Genomic DNA, 12540 nt, shown 5'->3' with positions numbered 1-12540 from the left:
CAGCCAAATAAGTAAATAAATAAGTATTTTTAAAATAAATAAAATATAGCAAAGTGAATATATATATATTAACATATACAAAATATAATGGTACATTTTAGCATGAATAAAGCTAGGTTAATGGTGGAACTGGATGAATTACTAAAGAAGATGTATATATACATACTTTTTTAACTTTTTATTTTGTATTACAGTATAGCCAATTAACAATGTTATGATAGTTTCAGATGAGCAGCAAAGAGACTCAGCCATACATATACATGTATCCATTCTCCCCCAAACTCCCCTCCCATCCAGGCTCCCACATAACATTGAGCAGAATTCCCATGCTATAAAGTAGGATCTTATTAGTTACACATTTTAAATATAGCAATGATATAGCAATGTGTACATGTCCACCCCCAACTCCCTAACTATCCCTTCCCCCATCCTTCCCCTGTGACAATGGTAAGTTCGAAGAACATATTAATTACCCACAGTGAAATCTATGTATATGTACAATGCTTTTGTTTGAGCACACCCAAGAAACATAACACATAAATAATTTGAGAAGTTCCTATTAGATACAAGTTGAACAATTTAATGTTGGTCAAGTGTTAATTACAACGACTTCAGAATTCAAATTAGCAAACCCTCAATCAAGAATGACTTGGTAGGGAGTGTCCTGGTAGTCTAGTGGTTACAATGCAGGTTTTCATTGCTATGGACTTGGGTTTGATTCCTGATCAGGGAACTAAGATCCCACAAGCCTCGTGGCATGGTCAAAAACAAACAAAAAAAAGTAGTAGAATGCCTTGGCAATGACTGCATGGACTGCAGCATGCCAGGCCTCACAGTCTATCACCATCTCCCGAAGTTTGCCCAACTTCATGTCCATTAAACCAGTAATGCCATCCAGCCATCTCATCCTTGAACATGCTCCTCTACTTCTGCCCTCAATCTTTCCCAGCATCAAGGAAGTTTTCCAATGAGTCAGATCTTCACATCAGGTGACCAAAATACTGGAGTTTCAACTTCAGCATCATTCCTTGCAATGAGTATTCAGGGTTGATTTACCTTAAGATTGATTGGATTGATCTCTTTGCCATCCAAGGGACTCTCAGAAGTCTTCTCCAGCACCATGTTCAAAGGCATCAATTTTTCGGTGCTCCACCTTCTTTACAGTGCAGCTCTCACAACTGTACCCCTTAACTATATGGCTTTCACACCTCTCACTTGCTTTGACAATATGGACCTTTGTCAGCAATGTCTCTGATTTTCAATGCACTGTCTAGGTTTGTCATAGTTTCCTGCCAAGAGGCTTCTGATTTCATGGCTACAGTCACCATCTGCAGTGATTTTAGAGCCCAGTTCAGTTCAGTTTAGTCGCTCAGTTGTGTCCAACTCTTTGCAACCCCATGAATTGCAGCACACCAGGCCTCCCTGTCCATCACCAACTCCTGGAGTTCACGCAAACTCATGTCCTTTGAGTCGGTGATGCCATCCAGCCATCTCATCCTCTGTCGTCCTCTTCTCCTCCTGCCCCCAGTCCCTCCCAGCGTCAGAGTCTTTTCCAATGAGTCAACTCTTCGCATCATATGGCCAAAGTATTGGAGTTTCAGCTTCAGCATCAGTCATTCCAATGAACACCCAGGGCTGATCTCCTTTAGAATGGACTAGCTGGGTCTCTTTGCAGTCCAAGGGACTCTCAAGAGTCTTCTCCAACACCACAGTTCAAAAACATCAATTCTTCGGCACTCAGTTTTCTTCACAGTCCAACTCTCACATCCATACATGACCACTGGAAAAACCATAGCCTTGACTAGATGGACCTTTGTTCACAAAGTAAAGTCTCTGCTTTTGAATATGCTATCTAGGTTGGTCATAACTTTCCTTCCAAGGAGTAAGCATCTTTTAATTTCATGGCTCAAGAAGACGAAATCTGTCACTACTTCCACATTCTACCCTTCTATTTGCCATGAAGCAATGGGGCCAGATGCCATGATCTTAGTTTTTTAACATTTAGTTTTAAGCCCGATCTTTCACTCTCCTCCTTCACCCTCATCAAGAAGCTCTTTAGTTCCTCTTGTCTTTCTGTCATCAGAGGGGTATCATCCCCATATCTGCTGCTGCTGCTGCTGCTAAGTCACTTCAGTCGTGTCCAACTCTGTGCGACCCCATAGATGGCAGCCCACCAGGCTCCCCCATCCGTGTGATTCTCCAGGGAAGGACACTGGAGTGGGTTGCCATTTCCTTCTCCAATACATGAAAGTGAAAAGTGAAAGTGAAGTCACTCAGTCGTATCTGACTCCTAGCAAACCCACGGACTGCAGCCTACCAGGCTCCTCCATCCATGGGATTTGCCAGGCAAGAGTACTGGAGTGGGTTGCCATTGCCTATTCCGCCCCATACCTGAGACTGTTGAAATTTCTCCCACCTATTTTGATTCCAGCTTGTAACTCAAGCTACCCACTGGGCAGAAATGGAGGACACTGATAATTAACTCAAGGCACAAGAAGTTCCAGGGCAGGAGCCAGTCTTTGATACCTGATTTCCCAGGTCTGCCCTGGAACTTCTTGTGCCTTGAATTAATTATTAGTGTCCTGCCTTCCGCCCAGTGGACAGCCTCCTGACTGCTGTTCCACTTTTCATAGACAACATCCAGATTCGAGCCCTTCTGTCTCAGCAATGCAGCACTTTTCAACTACCTGTGGTATTTCTGACAATTGTTTACTCCTGGTACTCTAGGAATTTCTGTTCTTGCTTTCTAGTCCTCAGAAGTTCTATATTACAAGCCTTTACAGAAACTCTAAGACAATTCCAAATCTGTCCACAAGTGCTTTACTGGGGCTATTTGCCTATCTGTTTAAATTACACATTTCCTGGAAGAATTTTCCAGTTTACTCAAATCGCATTTGCAGTTGCATTGCCACTGATCTATCTCTTTAAACTTGACCGAGTTCAACTAGTTTTTATTAGCTCTATTTTTAATGGGAAATATTATCGAGCATTTACCAAATGTTTGGCAGTCTATATTTCTATGTCATATGACTCTTCCAGTTCTGTGAGGTGCATAGGGAAAGTTACAAAACAGACAGGAGACAGAGCCAGTAATTTGGGTTAAGAACCTGGTTATGCCACTTACTGGCTGTGTCAGTATAGACAAGTCACTCATTTTGTAGACACTTCAGATAATAAAAGCACCCACCTTAGAGTTTTGTGAGTAGCAACTGAGCTAATAAATGTAGCACACTTAGAGCAGTGACTGCATACAATCATCATTATATGAATTTCAACTACTTATATTTTACTCATTTTGCAAATACAAAATAGGCTCAGAAGGACTGAAGTTTTTTAAGTTCAAATAACTATATCATTATTTAGATGGCTGTCTATTTTAGAAAACCTATATTACTCTAATCTTTGATGAAAAATGCTTTATCAACACCCTATCTCTAAATCTTCATGCATGTCAGCTCCCCCCAGCACATACACATACAGCTTAAAATTCATAGAAAAAAGTCTGAAAGTTTACTGATATTCAAGATTTGGGGATGTATTACCAAAATATTTCTCAATTTCATCTTTCACCAACTGTAAATGAAGATATCCATCCACCAAAACTCTTATCAACATTGGGTCACATTTACTTTTTATATCAGAATCCATTCCCACTCAATTTAGCAATATTAAGAAGATGGCTTTATTTTTAAGTAATTTTTTCTTTGCTAATATTTGGCAACAATTAGATAATGTCAAAATTTCTGTTTAGAAAATATAGATAAAATTCCCAACTATTGTTTCCAGTTCTGAGCATAGACTATACAATTTTTGGATGAGTGTCTCATATCTAGCATTTTGTGGTTGGAAGGACTTTGGGTTGGCATCTACAACATCATCTGAATTAGTATTTTCTTTCATTCAACTTTCTCTCATGTGGCATGGTTGTAAGTGGTTTACCAAGCTTGATCTCTCACTTCTAAATGTGCTAGTTGGGATTCTAGATATATTTTCAAGGCAAACATTAATGTTTGGACATTCATCATTTATTTTCATTTTTCCCCAAGGAATATGCCTTAAACTATTATGTTTTAGCCAAAAATACAAAAACTGTTTGTCAGTCTCAGAGGGTCTTATATTTCTGTCTGAGTCTGCAGTGAAAGTTAAAGAGCGGCTACTATGAAGAGAAGATAGGAGACAGAAGAATAAGAAAATAGATTAATTTGGGAACTCTATAGGGCTTCCCAAGTAGTCCTAGTGGTAAAGAACCTGCCTGACAATGCAGGAGACATAGAGACATGGGTTAGATCCCTGGGTCGGGAAGATCCCCTGGAGGAGGGCATGGCAGCCCACTCCAGTATTCTTGCCTAGAGAATCCCAGGGAGAGAGGAGCCTGGCGGGCTACAGTCCATAGGGTCATAAAGAGTCAGATATGACTGAAGTGACTTAGCATGCACACACTGGGATTCCATATTGAATGGATATTTAGAGAGACTGTGCTAAAGAAATATGGATTTTTAATGCCTAATATTCAAAAGTTCTTTAAGTTGTAGAAACTAAAAACAAATATAAAGTTGACTAGTTAAAGACCCAAGGGAGGAGTATCAGTTTCACATGAAGACTTCTGAAAAACTAACTGAATGAAAAAACAAAATCTCCATGCAGTTATGACTTTAATCTTTCTACATACAGAAACAGTAAAGTTGTTCAATTACATTTGATACATACACAGATACACACACACTTAGAGTAAGTGTGTTGGAACATGTTTAATACTAGCTCTCTAAAGAAGCAAAATACCCCCCTTTCTGGGTTGCAACCAGGAAAGGTGCAGAAGAGAAGAAAAAGAAGCTTCATGCTATGCCAGAAACCCTCAAGATAAAGCTAAAGAATTTGGCGGAGCTTAAGATCAAGTGCCTGAGAAAGAAGTTTGTGCCCAGAAAATGCTTCGAAAGGCAAAGAGGAAGCTTCTCTGAAAAAGCTAAACACCACCACAAGGAATACAGGGAGATGTACAGAAATGAAATTTGAATGGTTAGGATAGCATGAAAAGCCAGCAACTTGTATGTACCCACTGAACCCAAATTGGCATTTGTCATCAAGATCAGAGGTATCAGTTGGTGTGAACCCAAATGTTTGAAAGGTGTTGCAGCTTCTTTGCCTCTGTCAGATCTTCAATGACTCCTTTGCGAAGCTCATCAGGTTTCAGTTAACATACTGAGAATTATGGAACCATACTGGTAACCTGAATCAACCCTGAATATTCATGGGAAGGACTGATGCTGGAATTGAAGCTCCAATACTTTGGTCACCTGATGAAAAGAGCTGACTAATTGGAAAAGACTCTGATGCTGGGAAAGATTGAAGTGGGAGGAGAAGGGGATGACAGAGGATGAGATGGTTGGATGGCATCACCAACTCAATGGACATGAGTTTGAGCAAGCTCTGGGAGATAGTGAAGGACAGGGAAGACTGGCGTGCTGCAGTCCATGGGATCACAAAGAGTCAGACAGGACTTAGCAGCTGAACAACAGCAACGATGTTACCAAATCTGAAGTCTGCAAATCAACTGGTCTACAAGCATCGTTATGGCAAAATCAACAAGAAGCAAATTGCCCTGAAGAATAATGTCTTGATTGCTCGTTCTATTGACTAATATAGCATCATCTACATGGAGGGTTTGACTCATGAGATCTATACTGTTGGAAAACATTTTAAAAAAGCAAACAACTATCTGTGGCCCTTCAAATTACCTTCTTCATGAGGTGGAATGAAGAAAAAGACCATGCATTTTATAGAAGGTGGAGATGCTGGCAACAGGGAAGACTAGATCAACAGGTTGAAGTGTACCTACCAACTAAGGTATCTACCATGATTATTTTTGTAATATAGTCAGTTGATCAACAGTGATTGCTTTCAAATTGAGAAAAAAGGAAGCAAAAGACCTGATTTGTGACATTTGCCAATTTCTTTGGTATAAATGCCTCCACTGTGGTCAATTTCAAGCTACCAGCAAAATATCACCAGTGTTAGGAAGAGGTTCACAAATCAACTTTCATGTGACAGCACCAGCTGGGTCTAACTCACCACTATGGAGTCTTCAAAACAAACGGCAATTTATTACATTGTCACAGGAATCTGTAACTGCAGCTTCCTACATCACTACACACAATTAAACCTGATGTGTGCTGTCAGATGCAGAAAAATGCATAACAAGGACAGAGGAATAAATTTCCATACTTGCTCTATCCTTTAGCTTATATGGGCAGTGCTACCACTTGATCTAGAAACATTTAGAAGTTTCCTCCTTGATCTGTGGAAAATAAATGAAAGCGACCTTCTTGAGCCCGAAGAAAATAAATTGTTAACCCCTGGGGCCACGAAAAATAAATAGGGAGGCTTTGTTCAAGCTAAAGAAAATAAATTAAACATAAAAGATGCTATTTCAGGGACAAAGATTTATCATTTTTAAAGCTGTTTGAGGGCTAGACTAATATTGCAAAGTTCCAGAGGGTAGCTCCACGCTGCTTCCCTGAAAAACTCATTATAAACCAACTACAGCCATTCTCTGAATTGCAAAATGCCTGGCAGTAGTCTGGTAGTTTGTCCCTCTGCTTATTTTTCAGGAAATAAATTGTCTTCTTTCTTTATAGAAGATGATGCCTCTGTTCTGTTTGCTTCTTAAGTTGCTTTGCATGTAAGCAGTAAACTGTCCTATTTCAGCTCAGAGACAACTTGTCAGAGAACATATTCAAAGTCATCTTTCCAGCTTCCCAGTCTCCTCTGAAAGTGTTTTGGAGTATTGGGTAATCCATTCACTACCCATATATGGCTTACAGGTATTTCAGTGGCTGATTGTGTCTCAAAAAGCCTAACTTTAAATTGTTATTTAATATGGCATTACTTCTTGCATTATCCATAAAAACCATCCAAATAACTAAGTCTGAGGGAAAGAATGCAGTACATGTAAATTTGAAAAACAGTGCATTTGAATTGTTTTTCCTATTAAAGTTTTCTCCTTTATTCTCTGAGAAACATAGAATAAATGTAAAAATGAAGATATTTTTACCATTTGCTCCTAAACTGAGAAGTATTTTATAACTGAAAAAATTAAATATCTTGTTTTCTAGTTACTGTTTTGAACAGCAACTTAATCCCAAAGCAAGTATCAAGTGCACACGATGTGATGGCCCTCTACTAGTTGCTAGAACAGTCTTACTCATCTTTGCACATAAGAACAAATTTTATAGCATTATTAAGTTCAGGTATTTCTCATCTAAAGTCTATACCTTATCAAGATCATAAGCACTGGAGATATCGCGAAGTGCTGAGCCAACATCACCCTGTTAGGTTCATCCTTTTTATAAAAATTTAAGGTGGAGGAAACTGGAGCCTATTATACAGAGTGAAGTAAGCCAGGAAGAAAAGCACCAGTACAGTATACTAACACATATATATGGAATTTAGAAAGATGGTAACGACAACCTGTATGCGAGACAGCAAAAGAGACACAGATGTATAGAACAGTCTTTTGGACTCTGTGGGAGAGGGAGCTGGGGATGATTTGGGAGAATGGCATTAAAACATGTATAATATCATACAAGAAATGAATCGCCAGTCCAGGTTCGATGCAGGATACAGGAAGCTTAGGGCTGGTGCACTGGGATGACCCAGAGGGATGGTATGGGGAGGGAAGAGGGAGAGGGGGTCAGGAATGGGAACACGTGTACACCCGTGGCAGATGCATGTTGATGTATGGCAAAACCAATACAATATTGTAAAGTAAAATAATAATAATAATAATAAATAAATAATTTTAAGGGCAAAAGGAACAAAAGTTAAAAATGGTTACACAAAACAGAGTTAAAAGCAATATGACAAGTTCAGTTTATATGATGATTTTTAAATAGGAACTCAAATCTGAGAGTGACCAGCTAAATAGGTGAAAAGATCAGATGTCATCAGGTAAAATTTGTTGTAACCAATGGGCTTGGTTCCTGATTTTGTGTAATTGAGTTTTAAATCTCTCCAGTGGTATTTATCCTTGTGCAGAAGGTGGTATTTGTTATTTCATATGTGCCTCTTTGTTCAACAAGTAGATAACTGAGGACTATGTGATTGTCCCAAATTATTAGTTTGGCAAAAATTTTCATTCAAATTTTTCCGTAAGATGTTAGTTACCTGAACAAACATCTTGGTCAAGCCAATACTTTAGCCAATGAGTCAAATGATCACCACTTGGTTGCTATTGCCTTGGCTGTGGAACCAGCCAGCTCTGCTAATGTCAGAGAGAAATTTCTGATCAAGCATTCATTAGCACTTTTTTCCAACCCAAAGGAGGAGGACTTTCCATATGGAAGCAAACTTAGAGTCATGTATGCCTTCTGGAAGTTCTCATTGAAGGTGGCCATGGACCAATGAGATGCTTCAAGTCTTACTCTATAGCTGCTGTCAAGGAGACAACAAGTGAAATTAGCAGTAGCACTTGTGACAAGTGAAAAGAATTGTTACAGTATGGACTGAAGAGTCACCATTGAAATGAACAGATAGACATTTCTGCTGGCAAACCCAACAAATAGGTAAGTTTCCCACTTTTACAATAGGTTGGGAATGTGGATACGAGTGTTGTTTCTCCAAGAAAAAGAAGAGGTTAAGGAAAAAGATACACAGGTCTGTTCCAATCATCTTAAGAAGCTGTCTCCCTCAACTGACATCTGCTTCAATTTCTGGTTAATTGGATTCAGACATTTCCATGGCTTGTATAGAACTAGGTGTCAGATGGACTCTTCTTTACTGTGAGATGTGCACTTAAGGCTGGAGTCTCTGAAGTCTGACTGCCATCTGGACAGTGAGGAGAACCTGGCATGATCCTTTCTAAGAAGACTTAAGGGTAATCTTTGTTCTTACTGATTTCAAGTCAGATGAGTAGAAGAAAAATGGAAATGTTAGTTTAGAGATTGGTAGTCAGATATTTGGAGAAATTAAAAGAGTTTAGAATTCAGTCCAGCTTACAGCATATAATAAAACCTTGAAGAAAATTCAGTTCAGTTCAATTCAGTCTCTCAGTCATGTCTGACTCTTTGCGACCGCATGGACTGCAGCACGCCAGGCTTCCTTGCCCATAACCAACTCCTGGAGCCTACTCAAACTCATGTCCATCACGTCGGTGATGTCATCCAACCACCCTATCCTCTGTCGTCCCCTTCTCCTCCTACCTTCAATCTTTCCCAGCATCAGGGTCTTTTCTAATGAGCCAGTTCTGCATCAGGTGGCCAAAGTACTGCAGTTTCAATTACTAAAACAAGAATCTAATACCTATATAGGTATAGACATAATTTTTCTCCGTAATTATTCCCCCTTTTATCAAAGATAATCACAGTAAAATGAATTTGTCTGTATTAAACTTGGCCTGATTATTTACATAAGTGCAGCAAGAATAGTGATTGATCATATAAGTTCTTTTTAAGATTATTTTACTGGAATCTTGGCCATTTCTAAAAGCTGTCTGAGTTTATGTCTGTCATTCTTGAATATAAAATTCAGTCAAAGCCTTGGTGATATAACCAATATTTCCAATTGCTTTCTGTCACAAGGAGAGTAGATTCTTATTAAATTTATGCAAAAGCATATATTGTTATAAAAATAAGAATATTTAATGACAGTTTTCAATTTTTGGAGGGATCAGCTAGGGAAAAGACAGATAAATGTCTCATCTTTGTTTACAAAAAAATATACATTTTATTGAATTGCTGTAAGTCACAGATTCTTAGAAGAAAAAGTTTCTTAAATCTAGAAAAATAAAACAGCAGAAAATATGTATAAGAAGTCATAAAAATTATAATCTCACTCATTCATATCTGACTCTTTGTTACCCCATGGACTGTAGCCTATCAGGCTCCTCCAACCATGGGATTCTCCAGGCAATAATACTGGAGTGGGTTGCCACTTCCTTCTCCAAGGATCTTCCCAACCCAGGGATCAAACCTGGGTCTCCCACATTGGAGGCAGACACTTTAACCTCTGAGCCACCAGGGAAGCCATAATCATCTTTAGTCTCTTGTAATTAGAAGGACTAATAATTCTTGTCAATCTTGATCTTGGGTTAACAACTTTAGGGATCAATGAGTTTTCCATTAAAGTTTTAAAAAATTTACCTAGTTCAGTATTATGATCTTAGTTATCATAAACCTGCATGTTAGTGTATACTTACCAGGGTCATTTCCATGAATCTCCTTGAAGATGAAGCATTTCTCTAGGAACATTTTTGCAAAGCATCAGAGAAAAACAATAGTGCTGTTGTCTAGTTGTTAAGTTATGTCTGACACTTAGGGACCCCATGGACCGACCCCATGGACCATAGCCAACCAGTCTCCTCTGTCCATAGGATTTCTCAGGCAAGAATACTGGAGTGGGTTTCCATTTCCTTCTCCAGGGGATCTTCAAGCTCATGTCTTCTGTATTGACAGGAGGGTTCTTTAACACTGAGCCACCAGGGAAGTCATAAGTAAAACAATAACTGTCTATAAATGATAAAATACTTGAGAATAGTAAAGGTTAAAGATCTGATGAGAGTTAAATATAATGCAATTGACAAAGGAATTGGGTTATTTATCTGAAGTACAACATTTTTTAAGGTAACATACTTTAAGATAGTAGTTAGAAGAGAATAATAGCTATACCAGGATATATATCAGATTTCTGAAACACTTTATATATATATATATATACACACACACATATATATACACATACACACACCTATGTAGATACAATCAGTCAGTTCAGTTCAGTCACTTAGTCATGTCTGACTCTTTGCAACCCAATGAATCGCAGCATGCCAGGAATCCCCATCCATCACCAATTCCTGGAATTTACTCAAATTCATGTCCATCGAGTCGGTGATACCATTGAGCCATCTTATCCTCTGTCATCCCCTTCTCCTCCCTCCCCTAATCCTTCCCAACATCAGGGTCTTTTCCAATGAGTCAACTCTTCGCATGAGGTGGCCAGAGTACTGGAGTTTCAGCTTTAGCATCAGTCCTTCCAAAGACCACCCAGGACTGATCTCTTTTAGAATGGACTGGCTGGATCTCCTTGCAGTTCAAGGGACTCTCAAGAGTCTTCTCCAACACCACAGTTCAAAAGCATCAACTCTTCGGCACTCAGCTTTCTTCACAGTCCAACTCTCACATCCATATATGACCACTGGAAAAACCATAGCCTTGACTAGATGGACCTTTGTTGGCAAAGTAATGTCTCTGCTTTTGAATATGCTATCTAGGTTGGTCATAAATTTCCTTCCAAGGAGTAAGAGTCTTTTAACTTCATGGCTGCAATCACCATCTGCACTGATTTTGGAGCCCAAAAAATAAAGTCTGACACTGTTTCCACTGTTTCCCCATCTATTTCCCATGAAGTGATGGGACCAGATGCCATGATCTTCATTTTCTGAAAGTTGAGCTTTAAGCCAACTTTTTCACTCTCCACTTTCACTTTCATCAAGAGGCTTTTTAGTGCCTCTTCACTTTCTGCCAGAAGGGTAGTATCATCTGCATATCTGAGGTTATTGATATTTCTCCCGGCAGTCTTGATTCCAACTTGTGCTTCTTCCAGTCCAACGTTTCTCATGATGTACTCTGCATAGAAGTTAAATAAGGAGGGTGACAATATACAGCCTTGACATACTCCTTTTCCTATTTGGAACCAGTCTGTTGTTCCATGTCCAGTTCTAACTGTTGCTTCCTGCCCTGCATATAGGTTTCTCAAAAGGCAGGTCAGGTGGTCTGGTATTCCCATCTCTTTCAGAATTTTCCACAGTTTATTGTGATCCACACAGTCAAAGTCTTTGGCATAGTCAAGGCAGAAAGAGATGTTTTTCTGGAACTCTCTTGATTTTTTGATGATCCAGCAGATGTTGGCAATTTTATCTCTGGTTCCTCTGCCTTTTCTAAAACCAGCTTGAATATCTGGAAGCTCACAGTTCACATATTGCTGAAGCCTGGCTTGGAGAATTTTGAGCATTACTTTACTAGCGTGTGAGATGAGTGCAACTGTGCGTTAGTTTGAGCATTCTTTGGCATTGCCTTTCTTTGGGATTGGATAGAAAACTGACCTTTTCCAGTCCTATGGCCACTGCTGCATTTTCCAAATTTGCTGGCATATCGAGTGCAGCACTTTCATAGCATCGTCTTTCTAGGTTTTGAAATAGCTCGACTGGGATTCCATTACCTCCACTAGCTTTGTTCATAGTGATGCTTTCTAAGGACCACTTGACTTCACATTCCAGGATATCTGGCTCTAGATGAGTGATCACACCACGTTATTATCCGGGTCGTGAAGATCTTTTTTGTGCAGTTCTTCTGTGTATTCTTGCGACCCCTTCTTAATATCTTCTGCTTCTGTTAGGTCTATACCATTTCTGTCCTTTATCGAGCCCATCTTTGTATGAAATATTCCCTTGGTATCTCTAATTTTCTTGAAGAGATCTCTAGTCTTTCCATTCTGTTATTTTCCTCTATTTCTTTGCATTGATCACTGAGAAAGGCTTTCTTATCTCTCCTT

The 12540-nt window shown here is 39.2% G+C and overlaps 1 pseudogene; it reads left to right on the top strand.

Moving 5' to 3' along the window:
- LOC102276678 (uncharacterized) overlaps positions 1-8400 on the top strand; it is a 50421-nt pseudogene extending 42021 nt beyond the window's left edge.
- Positions 8401-12540: the final 4140 nt, after the last annotated feature.

Source organism: Bos mutus, chromosome 19, assembly GCF_027580195.1.
Source record: "Bos mutus isolate GX-2022 chromosome 19, NWIPB_WYAK_1.1, whole genome shotgun sequence".
Classification (NCBI taxonomy): Eukaryota; Metazoa; Chordata; class Mammalia; order Artiodactyla; family Bovidae; genus Bos; species Bos mutus.
The sequence above is the reverse complement of the archived record's forward strand: the minus strand, read 5'-3'. Positions and strand labels throughout refer to the sequence as shown.